Here is a 10,553-nt window from a genome sequence, read left to right as displayed (position 1 = left end):
CCCATCAGTGAAATAGAAATTTCTGGGCCTTGGCATGTGGTGACTCTGACCTTTATGATGACATTGATTGATGTTCTGGGTGACACTGCTCAGAACTCCCTGCCAAGCAGCCCTGGCCATTGTTCCCTAGAAAAAAATGAAAGGCACGTGGGTGGGGCTGCAGCAGCAAGCTTGTTAACCTGAAAGAAAATCCTGAAGCTACTGCTAGGTAGACCATTGGGAGCTCGAATCTTTGGGACCTCTGTATCTGTCCTAGAATAAGTGTTCTTTGTTTTAAGCTCTTTTGCTGAAAGAATAACAAAATAATCGCCTACATAACTAGACAGATAAGGGAAGATATTCCCTAAAGCATTTCCCAATGAACTGCTGTTAAGCATCAGTTGCAATCTTTTTTCCCCCTACACCATTCACTTGGTGTTTAAATTCTACCCCACCACTTTTGTGCCACCTGGCCTGCTTGTTCTTAGTAGAAGAAATGGTTTATCCATGAGGAATAGCACCCATATGATAATTTTATTATTAATGGCTATGAATGGGTGGGAGGCAACAGCAACTTAACAGTAAAACAAAATTTTGATGGAAGTAAGTTATTAAAATTGCCATGAAACTGGTAGAAATTAGCCAACCTTAAAGGATGTTATTATACCCAAGATCTACTTTGCAAGGTAGATTTACTATAGAGAAATTTTCCTTATATCTCAATTTATGTGGCAGCAGGCAATCAGAATAATTGTGTGCATGGCTTTTTTTTAAATATGACAAGAGAATGGGAATATCCCTTACCTTGTCTCTCAGAATGTACTTAACGCTTGCACTGCTGTTACTGGCACCACATGGCATGTTAAAGAAACAGTTACTCCCAGAAGAACCTGATGGACTGAAGAAATAAATGTTTAAAACTTGCATGAACTTGCATGCTTTGAAGTATAATTATTTAACATATTGGGCATTCAAGAAGAAAGCTGTTCTTAATTACAATTCTGTTCATGGTAGCAGAAGTTATGTACAATTGTGATTTTTTCACAGATCCATTATTTTATCTTTAGAATTTATGAGATAGATGGTTTTCCCTTTTTTGCAGAATTGTCAACATAGCCTGTTTCTTGTGTGGAGTAGTATGTGAGAGGTCTCAGTCTTCAGACGGCTTAGTGAGGGGAAAATAAAACTATGGAGCAATGTATGAAGTGACCAAGTGAGAGAGTATATAGCCTTAAAACCAAAGCAAGCTGTTTTCAAATACTGTTGTGCTCCTGCCCCTTTGGCTTGCTCGTTAAGTAGGAAGAATGTGATGAACAAGCTATGCTTACATCTTCCTGATTTATAAAGGTCTTTGTTTCAGTGTAACAAGTTATGCTTGTGATTGTGACTGCAAGAATCTCCAAACTTAAAATGAATGAGAGAATCTTTACAGGATGTTAAAAATATGTAATGGTTTTGGTAAGTAGTTCTTATTTTAGGAGGAATTTTCCCAAAATGGCATGTGAAACTAACAGCTTGTTAGTTTAAAATCTGTAAAGAATTCAATGTGTGGTGTTTTGTGGGTTTGTGGTTTGTTTTGGTTTTTTTTTGTAGCTATAGTAAATAATAAAAATCTGAAACAGATTGAAACGGGGAGTAGTGTGCAAATGATAAATAGATCAAAGCTTTTGCAAAGTACTGTTTTATTTTCCAAGTGGATTCTCTGCATACGTCGTCTAGTCAGAAAAAGGAAAAATGTATGGAGTAAGTACAGCAGAAAAGGTGAGCAGAGGTGGGGGTAGGGAGCAAATAATTTGATAAAGAAGTGACACATAGGAAAGACACACAAGATTTTTTTTGTGTAAAAGATCAAGGATGGATCCAGGGGGTAAAAACCAACTCTGGTTTTGTGAAGTGGGAAATTGGGTAGAAACAATGTGGTTGGTATATGTAAAAACAAGGCTTTCAGAATGTCTTGTGCAGTGTTCTGGGCCAGAAGATGATAAAGGCTTAACTTGGCAGAGAACAATGAAGTTGAGTTTAGCTGTTGCTACTTGATCCTCTAAACTGCTGTTGCTCTGGGTACCAGTAAATTTCCTTTGATATTGATAGTTTGGTTCTCTGCATGCAAGGCTTGCACTGTGCAGGGGTTAACCTGCACAAGTGATACATAGCTGACCTATGTATCTTTTCAGTACCTGCTAGTGGAGATTTTGTTTGGGGAGCCAAGCTAGTGTGTGTTTCTTAATGTGCCCCAGTATACACCATCAGGAAAGACTTCCATGGAAATGGGCCACATCTGCTGGCTTTAAAATAGCCAGCCTATCTGTGCCAGGCCAGCTTATAGCACAGATGGGCACTTGGCATGGAGGTAGTGATGTCTGCAAAATGGTTTGAAAAGCAAATTCATATCTTGGAGACCTGAATGCCCTTTCTCAAAGGGTTGATATGATATAATTTTTTTCCCCTGTTTTCCCTGATGGGTGGGGGGGAGGTCAGGAACTAGGCTGTGGTCACTTCCTGAGGGACTGGGTGCTAGTGTTTCTTTTGATGCATTACTGGATCTACTGTGCAGTAGGATGGGTGCTTTCTTGAAAATGTGTATGCATAGATAGGACTGCACTCTTTCTTTAACAGGATTGTCCTACTTGCATGTGCTTCATATAGCATTTCCGTTTCCTAAATCCATTACCAGAATAGGTGTGAAATTATCTGCTACAAAATAAATGTGCATTTTCTTTCTCAAATAAGTCTTCAGTCTTGGAAGAATTTGAAATAAATCACAGGACACATGAGGAAAGGACAAGTTGTCTTTCCAGATAAGTCCAGGGTGGCTGTACTAATATCTTGGTAATTGTTACAGAACAAGTACAGTGACATGGCAAAAAATAAAAGCTGAAATCATTGAAAAGAACTGGGTAACTTTAGTGTGCTGTTTTGCTTCAATAGGTACCCTGTAATGACAAGTTTTTCAAAAGAAAAGATCTTTTCAGTTGGTGACTTCAAAGCTGTGAAAGTTTTAACTAATGCTTCCTTTTTATTGATACTGTGAACACCTGCTTAAGCAGTAATTTCCCCTAACTATCCCAGTGTTGATCTGACACTTCTTCTAGCATCCTGGTTCACATATTTAACATTTAACTGGTAAGTTACTCTGTGTTTTCTATAGTCTCATTCTGGAATAATTCCTCCCTGAAGGGCCTCAGCTGTCAGGATTGGAAAGTACTGTGTATTTCCCACTAATAAGTAATAGACTTTTATCAATCTGAAGGTTTACCAGCCTGTTCCTTAGAGACTGACACATCTGATTTGCCTCCTGAGGGCATATAACTATTACTAGTATCGCTGTTTGCTGCTCTACAATTTAATTAACGCATAGTTGCTAAGGATTTTTCCAAGTAGCCTAAGGCTTCAGCTAAGAAGAAACATGTTAAATATGCTCTGCTAATGCCACCTGCTGCTGCCAAGAGCACATATCTGCCCTCAAGTTCATTTTATGCAAAGTTTTTATATGCAGTCCTGTGTACATTGTGTAACTTTCCACATGCTTTGTCATAGTGTTATTTTAGATCTGTTGTAATGGATTAGTTCCATCTCTGTTTCAATGTGCAGTATTTTCATTCTAGATGTAGTCCAGTTCTTAAAGTGTAGTTCTATTTGTTAAAAGCAAACAGAGAACCCAGCAAAAAGTTTAGTCCTTGCTCTCACTGTTGTGTAATAGTTCCAGGCATTGTGAAACAGCAGACTTAGGGATTTTATGAAACTTTAAGGAATTGTTTATCAACTGTCTCATGAAAACTTGCTTTGTGTGTCCATAAGCGTGAAAGCTCTTGGACTTGCACATGGCACAGTACAGTTAAACTTGGTTTTATTTTTGTGACCCAACAATTTGGCTTCTCTTTCTGCTGCGGAGGGGTTGTGTGCAACATGTCCCTGGTGATCAGGATCATGGGGTATTCAAAAATTGCAATGTTTTTACTGGGAGTAGTGAACTTTACTGGTTGGCAGGCATGCCTGCTGATAGCAGTGCAAGACATGATACAGTTGTGCTTTTCTCTGGGTTTTGTTTGTTTGGTTTTAGTGTGTTTAGCAGTGGATTGTTTTTGTTTTAAACCTTGTGTTTGAGTTTCTTCGCTTGCGCAGCTCAGTATGATGTAAGCAATCAAGTCCTAGAATTACATTGTATCAGCCTGTAGATCAACAGCAATGAGTGGATCTGAAGGCGATTGCACAGAATGAAGGGAACACATTGAAAGTTGCAAGTTACTTGAAAGTCTGATTTTTTTTTTTTTTTTTAACACCATAGCCTCCCCTAAAGGCATGGTTTGGGGAGTGGGAAGAGAGAATGCTTTCTGGTAGACTAGAATGTGTCAGGCATCAGCTTAAACTGCTGAAACAGAACTAATTTCATTTTAGGAGGAAATAAAAAATGCTGAGCTATTAGCACCATTAATTTACTCCTACAGTAGCATCTCCTCATGCTTGACTGACCTGCCCCCTTAAGTGGGTGAGGATTCTGTTTCTTTCACATCTGGCTGTCTCAGTGAAGATCAAATCCTTCACCTTTATAGCTAATGTCATAATAACTGAAACAACATCTGCTTCTTCGTTTTGATTGTTTTGCTGCTTTTGAAGTATTTAATTACTATCTATGATTAAGTGTTTTATTGGTCATTTTTAAATGTGTACTTTGCTGTTCCTCTCATAGAACTCCTATGTTTATCTTACATAATTCAAAGACCTGTTGTCAAAATAGTGAAGAAATTTTATATACATTATTCAAACCCAATACATTTCTTTTTCATTGTGTTTTTATTCTGATTTAGTTGCACATGTCCCAGAGTAACCATATTTCCCTTTATTCATAAGACAAGTAGCGACCTCTCTGTTCTTGTGGGGCAGTTGTCTTTTGTCTGCCCTCAGGCACTGTGCTTTGTTCTTGCATGGCAGTGCATTTCTTGGTTTAGCATGCTAGGTCTTACTATTCCCCACAACTAAAACAAAATTCTTTTCTTGTAAAATTATTTTTTTATTGTCCTTCATTGCTCTGTAAGGTTTTTCACTAACTTACAGTAAGAGAAGTATATTTAGACTCTTGACTTTTCTTATGCTTTACCTCAGGAATACTCCTCTTGTGGGTCAAGGTACAGAACTGAGTTAGGGCCTCTGCTGACTGGCACAGTCAAATGCAGTAGTCTCTCACAATATTTGTCTTCCTGTGTGGGAAAATGAGTTTATTCAACAAGGATGTTGGACTTGCTTAAGGGTATTCTTTGAGTACATGAAAGTGAAAAATACTGTTGAAAAAAAACCATATTAGCTTTTTTTTTTTCCTACGTAGAATTGCAGTTTACCTTTTGTTTTTTGAGTAAAATGGATTTTTAAAAGGTATTTTTGGAAGGTATTAAGATGAAAAAATTTTTATTTCAGTATATAATTGCTCACCTAGAAGTTAAATTTTAAAGCCAGCTCTTATTGCCCAAAAGAGGAGTGGCTGAGGGAAGGCAGACTCACTAGCTTGGTTTCCTTTAAACACCTTGAAGCTGTTTCTGTTGTGTTTGCAGATCCTTGATTTGAGAAGGTAATTCTGATGTGGTTTATTTTTTTTAAGGCCATAGTAAAATTAGAATGGCTTTTGCTTGCAGTTCCCAGCTGTCATTCTCTTTTCTGCTTGACCACACCTCTCGTGTTTAAATGTCTGCTGCTGATCAATACAGAATGCAGAATTTTACTGTGAAGATAAACTGACACTGAAAATTAAGGACAAGTGGGAAGGAAGTCTGCCACTAATTTGAAATCTTACATTGTAGTTCAGTAGATTATGGGCTCTGCTGTACAGTAAACTGACATTCCTATCAATCTCAAGTGGATGTTATGAAGGTAACTTCAATATATTTTGGTCAATCTCTTAAATTCTCAAATTAGGGTAGCTGATGGTACAGAACCACAGAGAAAAGTGACAGGTAAATCATACCTGAAAGTGGAGTTTCTGCCCTTGTTGATGAGAAGATATCAGAAAAACCTATTGTTGAGGAAAAGGTCTGCTCAACATGTTACATGCTGAGGAGAGCCAGCCCACTGAATCTTCTCATCTGTGGTGGAGAACATAGAAAAGGAAACTAAAGACCCCTTAAAAGGGGAAAGGCAGTTGTTGTAGTAACATTTTCCTAATTTAGTTTTACTATTAGCTGATACGCATGTGCATAGAACTAACAGCACGTTTCTGAGTTTTTAAAGATCCCTGGTTACAACTGCTTGAGCTTGGACTAGAATACATGTTTAATTTCAGCATGTGCCTCTTCTCCCCTCTGCCCACAGCATGCCTCTCTGAAGTTGACTGTGCTTTCATGCTGTGAAATGCTGTAACAGCAGCTAAATATAGTTGCTAAAGGAAATGTGAGGAGAGAAACTCTCACTTTGACAAGGTGAGAGAGTCATCTTTTGTTTGGAGACCTGCTGCACCCACAAAGGTGCCATGCAAAGATCATGTAACTTTGAAACACCATTATGGAATGGAAAGTGTAAATGATGGTCTGTGTTAATATTAAAGAATAAAATTAAGAAATGTTACAGAGGGTCTAATGTATCCAGCTTTTGCTGTTCAGTGTAATAGTGGCTTGATTAGTGTTGGAGCACCTACATATCAGAATGAAACTACACTTCAAATGAAGGGGTCTCATAGTCTTCCAGTATTTTCTTTTGAGGAGAAAAACTCAAAGATGCAGTACAGAGGAAACTGCATCTGATCTACATGTACTCCCCAGTGAATGATTACTTCTGAATGTACTATTAGAAGTTCAAGGTAGAGTAAAAATATGCGTGCCTAACTCTGACAGTGTTCAGATGTGTGTGAAAATTGATCAAACTCCTCCTAATCCAGAAATCAAGGTCCAGCTTGCTGGCAGATTTTATATGCATAGTCAAATGTTGTGCGCACAGTAGCAAAAGGCTCACCCAGCCTTACTTAGCCTGTGAACTTTGAACTGAGTGGAGCAGACTATTACACTGTCAAGTTTTCATTAAACTTTAAAATACATATGCAGGTTTGTGGTGTCAGCAAAGAAAATTGCTGTAGCAGAGTTCAGATTCAAGACTTGAGTACCTGTGTTGGTGGGTCACTACTCCAGCTATTGCTGGGGTGCTATTTATATAGTGCGATGCGTAGCTAGGAACTGAGGGCTCTGCCCCAGTGGAGTTATATTTGCAGTGCATGCATGATCTTTATAGTTTACAATGATCATTGTTACAGCGCTTGAAATAGAGTTTCCCTGCCCACAACAAAGGACTTGTAAGCTCACTGTACATCTCTTCCTAACCTCTTGCTGAGCCTTGACAGTCTGGCACAACTGCAGATTCTGCAGCTGTTTTTCTTTAATGAACTGGAAATGGCATTATATGGGTGCAGGCTTAGTGTTAATCTGTGATTGATGTGTTATTTCACTAGGTAACTTACTATGTGCGTGTATTAGTGCAGAACAGATATGATTCACCGCACACAATAGGTTCATTCCTCACTAGGTAAATATAATGTGCATAATTGCCATTCATTATGTAAATACCTTTGTATCAGGCTTTTATGGAGTAGTAATGGATTTTGCAGAATCTTTTTCGCCTACATAGAATACTGGTTTTTAAAGCAATGTAATGGTGGCCATCAGGAGGAAGGCTTGTAAAGCCTGCAACTTGGAACATTCTGTTATAAATTTGACTTGATTTGAATTGGAGAAAACAACCCTGACTGTTCAACCATCTAACCACCCTACTACTGGGATGGTGGAGAGGAAATTCCCTTCATCATGGGCTTCCCAATGTTTTTTCCAAGCAGCTCAGTAGTTCAGTATAAAAATTCTTGGCCACTGAAAGGACATAATGCTTTTAAATATCTGGAAATACTGATTTAGCAGTGATGGCAGGCCAGAAGACCAAGTGAAAGGCTATTTGGTATGACAGACTGTATTGTTCATGGGTTTTTGTCTTTTTTTTGTAGTTTTTTGTTTTAAGGCATCTAGATCATGGAAGGTGAATGGGATGGTATTTAAGAGGAGAAATATACTCCCCTAAACAAAGGTAAAGTGAAAGGAGGGATTAAGAGGATATGATTGAGAAGAGGAGAAATTACGGACTACAAGCACAGTTGTTTCTGGTAGTACCAGAAAAATGTCTAAAATAAATGAAGGCTTCTCCTAAATCCTAAACTTTATGGGGTTTATTTCAAGTATTTCTTTTCCTATTTGCATATTTGTTAGTATCAGTACAGAGATGACAAGAAATTGTTCAATATAATACCAGAAGCTCATTTCAGTTTGAAAGGTCTTCTTTTGGTGAAGGAGCTTTAAGAAAGAAGTATTAAAGAACTGAAAACATATCCCTGTTAACCTGATGTGTGGGGTTTTGTTTCTTGTCTAACTCTGGTTTTTAATGTCATCTTCTCATTTAACTGCAGCTTTCAGCCTCAGTTTTGCATGGTGGCATGCAGAAAAACCTCATCCAAGCAAAAAAACATCTAGCAACATTTATTCCTTTCATTGCAGTGTTTTTCATCATTTATTTCTTGGATTGCAGTGCTTTTGTGGAGCTTTTCTACTTGGAATAATGTAGCAAGAAACCCTAGTGTCTGGGCAGTGAAACCTAAATCTGTGTGAATGCACTTTCTTATTACTGTTGGATTATTCTGTTTTGAAAATAGAGGATAGTGTCTTTGGTCCTTACACTGTCTGATAACACCAAGATGCACAACAAAGTAATGGTAACCTGTTCTGTGAAAAGGGAGGTTACACAAGCTTGCAAAGACAGATCTTTCTCTTGTGTCATGGTGAATTCCAGCCAATACTGTAATGTACCTGGAGAACGTTACCAGGCTTCCACTTTAACAATGTCTCTAAAATATTGACACAGAATGGAAGACTTTCTGGGTTTGTTTTGCTACAGCTAAGATTCTTGCATATTGAACAAAAACCTGTAATGAGGAAGAGTTTCAACTGACTTTGAAAAACAGCTCAAGTCTATAAATGAATGAATGGAAAAGCCAGATAACACAGCTGCTTTATGTAATGGCTAGCCTGTCTTCAAACAACTCGGCTGTGAAATGATGCAAGCCTTGAGATTATTACTTTTCCCTGTTGGCAATTTGTATTCCTGAAGGGTGTGCACACTACCGTATTTCAGTGTCAGGGTGAGGGTGGCAGTGTACTGTGTGGCTCATATGAGGCTAGTTGTAAGTAAGGTCAATTAGGACACTAGTTTTTCTAGACAAATCACTAGTCACTTCATCTACAATCCTTCAAAATGTATAACACCACTTTTCTTAGTAATACAGTTATGGCAAGGTGCCCAGAACTATGACGTGCTGTCTTTAGCTGCTGCCGTTCTCTGGTCTGGTGTATTTCTTGAAGCAGTAACTGTTGCTCTCGGAAGTGCTGCTTGAAGTGTCTACTCTTGTGGAGTGCTACCTTTCACTGACATCAGAACTGTGTTATCAGATCTTACCCAGGGTAGTATGAAAGTTTTCAGCTTTGTTGAAGGATTCTATCGACTATATGCATCAGCAGGTTAATGGCTGGACATGCACGGATTCTATCCAGAATAACTAAACACTGCCTCGGGAAACTGTTAGAAGCTTTTTGTTTACTGGGTTTTTGGAGAACTTGTCTCTTCAGAAATCTGCAGCTTCTCAGCTGTGTGTTATGGCTACATTCCTTTGCCCAGGAATAACCAGTTTGGTTAAGCATTCAAGAATAGTAATTTTTTGTAACAAATGCCATACCATAATTTCCAGTTATAGTTTTGTTAATGTGAATAACTTGTATTGGACTACAGTAAATGTCCAGAAAAGGCATTTAGTCATAACTTCATTCTCCCCAATCTCTTTGACTCAGTGCTATGTGTATATATAGAGACATATATATACACACATATTCACAGGCAGGTATCTTTCTGTATTTCTATCCTTTCCCAAACCTTAGTTTTAGTCACTTCTTGGCAGGGTAGGTGAAAGAATAGGAGAGCTAGTTATTCCAACTACTACTCCCACTACCACATGCAAGGAGCAGTTTGGATGGGAAAACTGCCTTAGGAGTACAGTGTTTGCATTAGGACTGAGTAGTTTGGAAGCTTATCTGCAACTGAGAGAATAGAAACAGGGTTGCACAGTGTGCAGCATCCTGATAAAGCACACCAGTGAGAATGCTGAATTGCCAATGATTTCTAATATTCAACCATTATAGAAACTTGTATAGAACATAGATGTCTTTAATCTCCTCATAGGTTTTCTTTTTCTGAATCTAGGAAGAAATAAACAATCAAGTAATTACTGTGATAACAAAAGTATCAGCAATATAAATGTGTTAACACATTAAGTGAAAATATGTAGATATGAAGCATCTCCAGAAAGGCAGCTATCTTCTATGTCTGATTAGTACTACAAACTTGTTAACAGGAAGTACTATTGAAATCTTGTGGTGGTAATTATGAATTCTTTTCCTTAACAACAAAATGTGCATGGTATTTCCTTCCTTCAGCAACTAAAAAGGTATAACTTAAATTATTTAAAAAGATGTCTTAAAGCTTGAAACAAAGTAAGAGTTTCTTAGAACAGC

Source organism: Psittacula echo (genome assembly GCF_963264785.1).
Source record: "Psittacula echo genome assembly, chromosome: 9".
Classification (NCBI taxonomy): domain Eukaryota; kingdom Metazoa; phylum Chordata; class Aves; order Psittaciformes; family Psittacidae; genus Psittacula; species Psittacula echo.
The sequence above is the reverse complement of the archived record's forward strand: the minus strand, read 5'-3'. Positions refer to the sequence as shown.